Here is a 12,782-nt window from a genome sequence, read left to right as displayed (position 1 = left end):
CCTAAATCTTGTATGTGAGTATGTTGAGGGAAGAAGAAGAGGCAACATCGCAGGGAAAAACAATATGGTGAAATTGGTTTCGTCGGGGTTTTCCTTCAGGACAAAGAAGGAAAGTAGAGACTCGTTGAGTTAAACAACGAGTCTTTCTTTATTTTACTTTAATTTTTATGGAAAAGTGGCAGGTCATGTAAAATACTAGAGACTCGTTTAGTTAAATAAGAGGTCTCTTGGTTTTATTATTCCATTTTTACGAAAAATAAGTGGGCCCTTTTATATACTAGAGACCCGTTAAGCTAGATAATGGGTCTCTTGTTTCTCTCCTTCTAATTTTAAGTGGGTATTTGACTCGTAAGAGACTCATTATCTCTATTATATAAGCCAGCTCCTGATGGCGTTTTAGTAACTTAACTTTTCGTGTCCACTTGCTAAAAGACGAAAATACCCCTCCTTTTGATGTTTACGGGTGCTTCACTGCTTGCTGAGCCCCTCACTTTCGTTTCTAGGGTTAGAGTTTCTCGCCTCCCTTCACTCTCGCCTCCCTTCACTCAATCTCTCATCTTCCATCTCTCCTACAATCAATTCCTTTTTTTTTAATCAAATGCGTTACATTTCTTCTCGGCAAATGCAATTCAACTCAGAGATTATTTTGTACAAAAATTGCGACAAATGTAGGAGTTGATGAATTTGGGGTTGCATTTGAATTCCAAGTTTTCGAAACGCATTTGAATCGACAAATTGATTTCGCTGGTAATCGGTTCACAATGACGCGATCCTCATTGAAAAGCAAGTTGTTTTCCTCTTTCCTCTTGATTTTCCTTTGCTTAATTTCTCATAATATCTGATGAAATGTAACTTAGATATTGATTGAAATTCTGGAATTTTTTGAAATGATTTTATTTCTCATCAATGGTAAGCAAATTTTTGAAATGATTTTACTTCTAGGGTTTGTCGGCTATCATCCATTGTTAACTGATTTGCTTTAGAAAGATTCGATTGTTATGAATTCGATTAAACCAAAGTCGAAGTCGATTGGTATGAATCACCAACTGTACCAGTGCAATCCACATTTGGGGATTTATCAGTGTTTTAGAGATAATTTTTATTCAATCAAAAACCCAAATTCAATTTTTGGGTAATCCGCGGCTCGGTTGTACACTTGCTTTACTCTATTCCCTATGTATTTATCTTTCATTTATGATTACTGCATCTCCCATTCTATCTCCTTCATTTTTGAATTGAATTTTAACTGAAATTTTGTTTCTTTTCTTTTGAAAATTTGACAGTCCCAAGCCATTCTCGAGCTATAGAAGTCACATAATATTAGGATATTATGAATATAATTGCTTCATTAATTTGTTGATTTTGATTAAATTGAAGAAAAGTAGTGTTTTTTTTTTCCGTTGGAGTGGTAGTATTTTAATTTCTTAATTTTGATTAAGTAGAATTATTATGTAGCACAGTTGATTAATTTGTTATTTTATTAAATTGAAGGGAGGATATTGGATTGTAGCGATGCAGATGTAGCTTTGATCAATACCATATATTCAAGGTAAATTTTGTCAAATTTGGGATTGTTTAGTTTGTTTATGTTTAAATTTAGTTTTTTTGTTAAAGACAGAGTACCCCATCGTAATGTTTCATTGTCGCCGTCGTCGTTGAGTAAGTCCTGAATTGAAACCTAACATCAGAACTCGAAAGATAGTAGTAGCTATAGGGTCCTGAATTGAAACCTTAAATTTACCGAATGATTTGATTTTGATATTTGGTTTGATTTGGTGCTCAAAAACCTAACAGAGGAATCTCTAGGCTTTGTTTGAGAAATTTATGTTTACTTTTTTCCTTTTCACTTTGTTTTTACTTCGGGTGGAATGTTTATTTAATTGGAAATTTGTTTCTTTTTCTGCTTGCTGAAATAGGGTTTAAAGGTTGAAATGGTGTACTTCAGAACAGAAACAGAGAGAACAAAACAGAAACAGAGAGGTATTAATTAATATTTCGATTTAAATACAAAGTTTATTTAAATTCTGTCTCATAATGCATGTATGTCCATTTTGCTTGATTTTGACAATTAGTTATCTAATAGGCATGCACAATCAGACTGAAAACGAATATGTTATCCGTCCAATTAACAATTCTATTACAACACTTAATTATTTACAGGTAATACTATGGGTGAGCAGAAATATTGGATATCCAGTCCCAGACTCATAACGGTTGGTCGAACTAACCGATTCCTATCCAGGACGTAATCTTTTAATTCTCGATAACTATATACTCCGTATATGTATAGATAAGGTGATTGACTAATAACTTAATCGATAAAGCATTCAGCATATGATCAATATTATTTAATTGAAAACTACATGATATACCTCACTAAAAAAAACACATGTAAAATTGAAATTAATATTTCAGATGATATAAAAGTGAAACTATATAACTATTACAGTATAATTTGAGAAGAAGCGAGTAATAAATCTGTCATTAGCTTCTTATTTACAACTTTATATTGGGTTATAATTTGAGAGACCAACACGACAACTCAACTTATTATGTGAATGTCGGTGCGGTATGGTGGGTGCGGTATTGGTGGGGTAGTACAAGGTGCAGGGGTTGTGGTGAGGCATTTGCTGTAGATTTGTTTCTAGCATCAGGTTCTTCTGAACTGGTGAGGCATTTACATAAAACCCATTTTTCACAGAAGGTAATTAGTCCACTTACCATATTCTCCTTAATATGGAATGTAGGTTTCACTTCTGTTGTAGATTGTAAAGTTTTAAGTTGTAACTTTGTCTACAACGTTTGTCTCCTCTCAATGATTTACTTACTCGAATGAGCTAAACTTAAGGTAATGTCAATATAATTCACTTACTCTGATGGATAAGGTTTTTCGTATATTGTTGATCAGAAGCTTGGCTGTTAGTATACTGATCTGAACCATTGAAATGTAGCAGACCTATAACATGTGCATAATTTTGATTAATTCTCTTGGCTGTTAGTCTTATAACATATGCATAATTTGATTAATTCTCTTGCTTCTCTTGAGTTTGTTCTTATTTCTCCTTCTTTTTATGTTTTCTTTTGCGATTAATTCAAAATTAGTGCATACTCTTTTCTAAGAATATGCAAAAAAGACTTTCTTTTCATCCCAAAACAGTAATGAATTATGATTGATATTTTAAAGATATTTTTAATTGAGCAACTAAGAGAGTGTTCCAGTGTGGAAATTGAATGGTTTTTATAGTGGGTTTTAGAGTAAATTATGGTACTTCTAAAGGAGATTGATATTCGCGTGCAAAGAAATAGTACGCTTTTCTAAAGGAGATTGATATTAGCCCGCGTAATATGATTTAATGGGTATAAACGACATGTTTTGAATTCAAATGGGGTCGTTTTGGTGGAATTTTATGCGCCATGGTGTGGTCATTGTCAATCTTTAACACCAATATTGGAGAAGGCGACATCGATCTTGAAAGGCGTGGCTACGGTTGCAACACTTGATGCTGATGCCCACAAATCCCTGACTCATGTTGGTCTTTAGATAATTATCTCAAGTTTTATTGCCATTTGTGGTTGTTTCTGCGGCTGATAGTAATTCAGTGTCTAATAGTTCAACTGTGGAATTTTCTCTCCAGCAGGTTATTAATTTTCCTTAGTAGTTGATTTGTGTACATCCAGTTGTATGGTTCTTTTATTGTGTATTAGGTGCTAATGAAAATCAGACAAACACTCGAATCAAAACCCTTTGTAATTGGATATATTTTGTGCATGTGGGATGTGGATCAATTGTGGGATGGAAATATGGAAGCTATATTATGCAAGCTGAAATTCTATTTTTTCTCATGTAAAGTACGGTTGGGCAAATTGTATGCCAGTTTAGTTACTGTTGTGAGATGTCATTCTTTTAGGAGAATGCCCATGAAAAGAGCCAGAAGTACGAAGAAGAGAAATCTGTTTTTTTAATCATATTTGTATCATTCTTAGCAAATTGATTTAATTTATTAAATTTTGTCATGTAAAGGCACGATTACTCTGTTTCACTATTTTGATGTATGATTGTATAGTATAATCTTAATTTTTTTAAATATGAATTTTGTGAACAGTTTTTTTTATCTAATATTTATATTTAGTGGTAATAGTACAATTTTAAGTTTTTATGTAATTCCGCACGCATCGCGTGCATATAAGAATAGTCTATAATATTAGATCTCTTATATTAAAGAGACCCGTTATGTCGACCAACGGGTCTTTATTAAGGGTCTCTTTGCCCATATTTGTAGTAGTGGGACAACATAAAATGAGACAAATAATAAAAAAAATTAAAAAAATATAATACATTTTTTTTTTTTTTTTGGTGTTAGCACCCGTTTCACCCTTAGGGTTAATCCGGATTCGGGGCGAGTTCTGGGTGGTTAGGTTCCATTCCCCTCCCAATTGTTGTTGCGGGGGATCGAACACGAGTTCTCCCTACCAAGTTCAGCCCCAATCACCACTGAACCAACAAGCAATTGGTAAAAAATATAATACATTACATACGTGAATGCCACTACCAAAATATTAAGACGAAGTGATCGAGAGCCGGCACTGAATTGCCTGGAAGATTATGTAAATCGGATGAGCTGGTTTATTTATGTGTTGTGATCTATTAGCTAGTTTAAATACTCGATTCGTCCCTAATTAAGCTTTTGCTTTCATTTTCATTTTCATTTTCAAAGATTATAATATGATAAAATTAAGGTTCGTTGTTGTACGCGCGTTAATAAAACTTTATATCGTATAATCTTCGAAAGCGAAAGCTTAGGGACGAATCGAGTATTTAACCTGTTGTCATACTACGTACGTATATTTGTTCTTATAGTAGTATTGCTTAGTTGTATAGTTGTTCAAATTAACTTATAAAACAAATAATTATCGATCGAGTGCTCGAAACCTTTAATTTGTAATTAAGTGTCATGATGGACGATTTTGGCAGCATAATTGAGTTTCTTGGAAACAAAACCATCTTAATCACTGGTGCAACTGGCTTCATTGCTAAAAGTACGTATATATTATCCCTCTTCTTCCTTCTCCATCTCTATCTATAGTCGATCTTTATATGTATGGATTATCATAATGTTGTTTTTTTAAAATATTATTGCAGTTCTTCTGGAAAAAATACTTCGTATTCAGCCAAACGTGAAGAAACTATACCTTCTTATGAGGGCTGGAGATCATAAGTCAGTCAATGCCCGGCTGCAAGACTAGGTTTGTCGACTATAGCATATACTTCTTCTGTTCGGTTTTAATTCTCTTAAGCGATAATTTTGAAAATATACATTGAGATGAAACGTAGCACATGTGAATAGTGTAAAAACTCAAAACCTTAAAAGTATTAAAAAATGGAGTAAGTATGATATATACGATCTACTTGCATATATAGACCGGGTGTCTGACCTGATACTACGCACTACCTCTGTTTCATACAGATCTTTAAAGTTAATATTTGCATAAATATTAAAAAAAAAATGAAATAGTTGGTTGAATATAATAAAATATAGATAAAGTAAGAAAAATGTGTAAAAAGGTGAGTGAGTGTAAGAAAAAAATGAATAAAGTAAAAAAAAAGTGAGTGGGAAATTGTAAAGATTGTGGGATAAGAAATGTATGTCAGTAAATTTTCATGTCAAAAAATAGAATAAAGCGGAAGAACATCATGAAACACACTAAAACGGAAGTGTAAAGATCATTTTAAAACGGAGGTAGTATATAATACTTCCTCCGTTCTTATTTACATGACACAATGGGGTTTTGGACACTATTCACACAAGCCCCTTTGACTTTATTTTGTGGTTTATACTTAGGAAAAAACATACTCGTGTGGGGTCTTTTAGATTCGTCTCAATAAATATTTTTTAAATATCAACTTTTTATAATTTATTCTTATTCATAATTGAAGATATTAATGTTTGAAACCGTGCATCGGCAAACGTGCCTAAATAATTGTGTCATTTAAAAAAGAACCGAGGAAGTATATTGTTGTATTGTAAAGAACATTATGAAACGAACTAAAACGAAAGTGTAAAGATCATTTTGAAACGGAGGTAGTATATAATATATTGTCGTGTTGGATGCAGGTGTTACGCAAGGAGTTGTTCAAAGTGATTAAAGAAAAATGGGGAGCAGGTTTTGATAGTTTTGTATCTGAGAAAATAACTCCAGTTATGGGTGATACATCGTACGACAACTTGGGAGTTGCTGCTAATCAGTTGAAAGAGATGTATGAGGGGATAGATATTGTTATTAACGTTGCTGCAACAACTAATTTCGATGAAAGGTATTACTACGTACCTTATTAGTTATTTAGGCTATGTTTGACAATATCAACTGAAATTGAGCTGAAATTGATATTCCTTTTTTTCTTTAATGTTTTCTGGTTTATGAATTGTTGCACTTTTAAGTTACCTCTTACCCCCCAGCAAAAAAAAAAAATACTCCTTCTGTTCCTATTTAAGTGTCCACTTTGGAGGAATTCACGTTAATTAAGGAAAATGAAAAGTGCGTAAGAAAAACAATGATTGTGATTGTTTTTTTGGTGAAAGGATAAAATAGATACATAGTAATTGTATTAAAGCACAAATAAAAGTGGATGTGGGGATGAAAAAGCGGGAAAAGTGTAGAATGTGTAAGAAAAAACAATCATAATATATGGAAAAGTGAGAAAAGTGTATGGAAAAGTGGGAAAAGTATAGTCCAAAAATGAAAGTGAACACTTATAAGAAAACGCTATTTTTAAAAAGTGGACACTTAAATAAGAACAGAGTGAATAAAAAATAGCCATATCTTTCGTCCGCTTACTGAATTTTGCCCACTTAAGTATTTTTTTATTATTTTTTTACATGAATTTTGGGATAATTTCTTTTTACAACCTTTAAAAATACACAAATTTTTAAAATTAAAAAGTTTGGATAATATTTTCTCAAAAAGCAGAGTGAATTCACTTGGCTTTTTTTTTTTCCTTTTTTTCTTTTCTTTTCTCTGGCTCTTACTTTAGTCACTTATTTTATTTAAGTTAACATTTCCTATTACCTCAAAGAAAAAAGTTCACGTTTCCTATAAACAAGTGTCTACAATAAATTGGTTTAGAAAAACACAGGATGTATAAGTTTTGAGTGCGACAAATGTTTTACTAGTGTAACTCTTATATTTCTTAGTTTTTAATTTTTAAAATGAAAAAGTTTGGATAATATTTTCTCAAAAATGTAACTTAACTTATCTCAAAAATGTAATTTAACTTATTTAAAGATTTTAAAATAGAAAATGCAAACCTGTAATTCTTACCTGATCTTCATTATATTGACTGAGTGTAGGTATGATGTTGCGTTGGGTGTGAATACCCTCGGAGCTAAGCATGTCGTAAACTTTGCGAAGAATTGTGCTAAAATAGAACTTCTTATCCACGTGTCAACTGGTAAGTCCGAATCTATTTTGTTGTACTACATCAATCCTTTTAATTTTGGTATTCATCCATTTAATAATTGCGGATGGATCAGCTAAATCAATATTCATTTAATATTGCAATCTCTAATTACAAATAGTGCGTAAATAACAAACTTTCTTGTCTCAGCATAGGTATGCGGAGAGAAGGCCGGGTTAATAACTGAAAACTCATATGCCATGGGCGAGACTTTGAATGATGAGGTTGCCATGGATATTGACTTTGAGAAGAAGCTTTCTGAACAAACTTTAAGCACTCTTATACACAAACAAGTTTCAGAAAAGACAATTCGACAAAAGATGAAGGATTTGGGAAGTGAAAGGTACAATCCTCGCCTTTCGTCTCGCATACAGAATATACTATTATTAAAAAAAGTTGGACAATATTGAACACATTTGTGTACACGAATTCTTCCTATCCAGTATCCACTAAAAAAATACAAGTGTAAATGTAAAAGGATGTGACATTATCAAAAAAAAAAAAAGTCATATCGACTCAATTCAGATGTGATTTTGTAATTGATTTAGTGAAATTTGTCATTCTACCAACTTTATACCATTATTATTACAAAAAAAGGTTTATCGCAATACTAAAATATAGGGATCGGAGAAGCTTTTCACGCAAAACAACCACTCCCTTCGTATCTTTTTGTTCTTTACATTTTCTTTTTTGGATGTCTCAAAATATTTTTTATATTTCATTTTATATTGACACATAAAGCTTTAATATTCTATCAAAATTTGTGTCCAGTGATTATTTTAACCAGTTAAATTCATTGGATTATTTAATGTGTCACACTTTTCTATTGAGACATTAAATTTTTTTCTCATTTTCGCAATATCAAATTTTTTATAAGAGCGAAAACAATATAAATAAACGTAATTTTTCTTGTTTAAATTAAAAAAATAGAAGAATCTCAATGTACTTTAATTAGTCGTTAACAAACGTGCAAAAAATCAAACATAAAGAACAAAAAAACAGATAAAGTACTTGTATTTGATTATAAACTTTTTCCCTTTAATATACAGGGCAAAATTGTATGGATGGCCAAATACGTATGTATTTACTAAGGCGATGGGAGAGATGATTGTGAACCAATGTAGAGGCAATTTACCTGTCGTTATAATGCGGCCTACCATTGTGTGCAGTACTTTAAAAGAACCCTTTCCTGGTTGGATCGAAGGGTGCAGGTATGAAATTTCACGGAGTATATGACATATACTCCGTGTTGTACAATTGTTTTCATGCAAACATTAATTAGTATAGAATATGTATAATGGGGCTTTTGGAGTGGCTCTTCAAGTAGCTCTCCAACAAGAACGTAATTATTTTTTGTCCAACATTGAGGCTCTTGAGTGGTTGTTAAGGGCTCTTGAGTAACTCTTCAAGAAAGCTACTTCAAGGTAGCTCTTGCCCAAGATCCCTCCAAGAGTTGATTATTGCTGAAAAGTGAGGAATAACTTTGAAAAATAGATAGTAACTTTAGTTAAAAGACAATTAATTATGAACCACCAATTCATCAAATGGTAAAAAAGAGATTAAAGAGCTCACTCAAGTAACCAACCAATATTGAGTGTTTTTAGTAATGAATTTTTGAGTGTGTCTTGTAGAGAGAGAGTGTGGAGAGCTCTTAAAAAACTATTTTGAAGAGCCAACCAATGTACATGAGAAAAAACATGACAACATTTTGTTAGATATGTGAAATTCCAAAACCTGTATCATATCAATGTTATTAAATGAATAGCATAAAATGTCAAAAGATCTCAACTCTTCTGAAATGTGGGAGTATTTTTTTTGGTACTCCATACTCTAGCAATTTATTTGAATTTTTATTTATTTTCTGACAGGTCTATTAATCAAGTAGCTGCAAATTTTGGAAAAGGAAGTCTAAGTTTCGTCGTCGCCGATAATAATTCTGTCCAAGATTTGGTTTGTCTTCTTTAACTTGTACCGAGTACTCTCCTAGTTACAGAGTACTCCGCACTTCTTTTTTTCAGGGTAAAGCTTGAAATATTTAGCCACAAAAAACTTTATGATATATGCAACCGTATGTAAGTATGTTAAAAATGAAAACATTAACTTATACTCCCGTATTAAGAATTAATTAATTACATCATTTGGGCACATATTTCTAAATTATTTCTAATTTAGAAAATGAGTTACTCAGTAAAAGTTTATTTACAGCATATATATACTTTTTCCGATCCATAACAATGTTTCAGGTGCTACTTTCACGTTTACAATGTACATTTTATATCATGTTTATCTCTAATTACGCAACATCAAAAATTATAAAATTTTGATATTTTTAAAATATTTATTGAGACGAATCAAACAAGACATTACCCGTATTTTTTCTTATATATATATTGGAAAAATTTAAAAGATTTTCTTCAATTGTAAATAGCGTTAAAAATCTGAACTAGAACATTATGGAAATGAGGGAGTATCATGATTTGGCATAATATAATGGTAAAGTTACATTAGTTATAAAAAAAAAACAGAATAACCTAATTTAAAATTTAAAATATTTCAACGTGCTATTTAGTCAATTAAGCTGAATGGTTGTGACTTAAAGCTAAACCTCAATTAATGGTAAAAGATTATTGTAGGCTTGTAGCAATTATATTGTAAATCTATCATGTATATATTTTAATTTGATAGATAAAAACTCTATATTTCAGATACCAGCTGACATGTTCGTGAATTCAATCATTGTGGCAATGAAGGCCAATGTAAACAAACCTTATTTGAGTATATACCAAGTTGGAAGCTCGCATAGAAACCCAGTAACGTTTGCGGAGTTGCATGATTCTTTTTTCCACTACTTCACTAATAATCCATGTACCAATCGTGAGGGTAACCCTATCAAGACAAGGAAGGTCGTGGTTTTGAGCAACTTTCGCATTTTCGAAATAATTCTCTACATATGTAACATTGTGATTCAGATGGTACGTTTTTTTTATCTCGATCTTAATCTGTTACGATAATTAAGGAGAGTTACGTTATGGAAAGTCTTATTGATCGAAATGCAATTTAGGATGTAGTTTTTTTTTTTTGGTTAGAAATGAGTACCTAACATTAATTTAAGAAGTTAAAGAAAGTTCCGTGGGTATCCACATGATCTCCTGGAGAGAAGTAGGATGTAGTTAATTTACATTGTTTTGGATAGTTTCCTATTAATTAGTTGTAGTTTACCTTAATTATTTCTAGCTCCTTTCGTGTGCTATAAATAGTTTGTCCTCATTGAGAATTAATAGACAACAAGCTTTCCCCTTGTATAATATTATTCATGGTATCAGAGTCGAGTTAAACAAAAACGTAGTAAAACTCATTAGACATAGCTGTTGGTGAGTAAACGTTCCCGCCTCCACGAAAAATTTAGTCTGATTCACCATTTTGTCTTGGCTCGCAAGATCGTTCAGGAAACTTTAACGTAACAATCTTATTGTGCATCTAACCGGCCGTTTATATTAGTGTTACATTAAACAAATAATGTTATTCATTACGTACTAACCTTATATTTTTCTTTAATTTTTTCATAATGTTTATTTTCTCTGCAGGTTTTGAATTTGGTTAGTAGAATGGGTTGTAGCTACTTGCAAAAAAGTTTGTTTAACATTCACAAAAAGTTAAAGATAGCGATGAGATTGGTGGAGTTGTACAAACCCTACTTTTTCTTCAAGGGCATGTAAGTAACGCGGTTGTTTTTTCGCATATCAGATATGTGTGGCAACTAGGGATGGCAGTGGGTAATGGACCCGACCCGGATCCGTGGATCCAGATCCGTTTTCAACGGATCTGGATCCTCAATTTTTGGACCCGACGGATCCGGGTAGGATATGGATCCTTGGTTTTAAAAACGGATCTGGGTCGGGTCCTAAGTCATTACCCGGATCCAGATCCGTTTACCCGTTTTTATAAAAAAAAAATATAAAATATAAAAGTAAAGACTTAAGACTTGCAGTATTATTGAAGTTTTTGAACTTTTAGTATTATTTATGTTGGATTTGTTAAATTTTATTTTAGTAAATGCTTGTATGGAAAAATAGCTTTGTTATTGAAGTTTTATTAAACTATGTTTTAAGGTTAAAATGAAAATTAGTTTCGTTTGATGAAAAAATAAGTTAGGATCCGTTTTGGATCCGTTTTGGACCCGGATCCGTAGGATCCGTCGGATCTGGATCTGGATCCTCAATTTAATTACCCAGCGGATCCGGGTAGGATCTGGATCCTTGCCTAAAAAACGGGTCTGGATCTGGATCCTAGAGGATCCGGTCCAGATCCTACCCGTTGCCATCCCTAGTGGCAACACACGTATCAACTAAAAGACAAATAGCTAAAAGACAAAAGAGAAATCATTCATGTTAAAAAAAGTACCATTCTGTAAAAAAAAAAGTATCATTCTGTAAAAAAAAAAAAGTACCATTTTTATTTAAAAAAGTACCATTTAATTATTATTTTTTTGTCCTTTTTCCTATTTTGATTTTTATTCTGATATGTATTTGCCCATACATATCTGATATGCGCTTGTACTTCCTCTGTAAGTAACCCGTACTTTTTACTTTAATTATCTGAAAAGTGAAAACTACCAATGACCGGTTTCATTTTTCTAAATTCAAATTACCTAATTAACCGATAAAAAATTAGTCAAATAAACAAAAAAACACCTTGAGTATTTGAAAAACAAGATATATTACGGGTGATCCAATACATAAGCCCCTAACTAGTGGTATGTGCTTCGCAGTTTTGTGAATACGAATACGGAGAACTTGCTGATAACTGCACGCGAAAATGGTTTAGATGAAGATATTTTCAACTTTGATCCCACATGCGTCAATTGGAAAGACTATTTTGTCCAAGTTCACCTTCCAGCAATTGTCAAATATCTGGTCTAGTTCATCATCCAAAAAAAATTAAGTTCCATTATTATCAGTTTCATAGGTTTTTACGGGAATCTCTCAATATGTATTTTTTTTTTTTTTTTTTGGTGTTAACACTCGGTTCTCCCTTAGCAGTGGCGGAGCCAGGATTTCACGGATGGTGGGTCACCATTCTACGCCGCTCACCATACAATCATAAATCAATGTTTAAATTAAAAAAAAAATATTAATACTTAAAAAAAAATCCAAAAGTCACAAGTATTAATTATTACAACCAAACTTCAAAATTACAATTGCTCTCTAAGGCTTTTCATGTTTTGATATCTATTTATTATATCATTCATATTAACATTCAAAAAAAATATCTCTCTAGGTAAGTAATCAACTAAATATCAAAATCAACAAATTCCTAATTACTAATTCCT

General features: G+C 32.0%; 1 pseudogene; it reads left to right on the top strand.

Moving 5' to 3' along the window:
* The first annotated feature begins 4,955 nt into the window (after window positions 1-4,955).
* LOC110804133 (alcohol-forming fatty acyl-CoA reductase-like) lies at window positions 4,956-12,492 on the top strand (annotated as a pseudogene).
* The last annotated feature ends 290 nt before the right edge of the window (window positions 12,493-12,782 follow it).

Source organism: Spinacia oleracea, chromosome 6 (genome assembly GCF_020520425.1).
Source record: "Spinacia oleracea cultivar Varoflay chromosome 6, BTI_SOV_V1, whole genome shotgun sequence".
NCBI classification, from domain to species: Eukaryota; Viridiplantae; Streptophyta; class Magnoliopsida; order Caryophyllales; family Amaranthaceae; genus Spinacia; species Spinacia oleracea.
The sequence above is the reverse complement of the archived record's forward strand: the minus strand, read 5'-3'. Positions and strand labels throughout refer to the sequence as shown.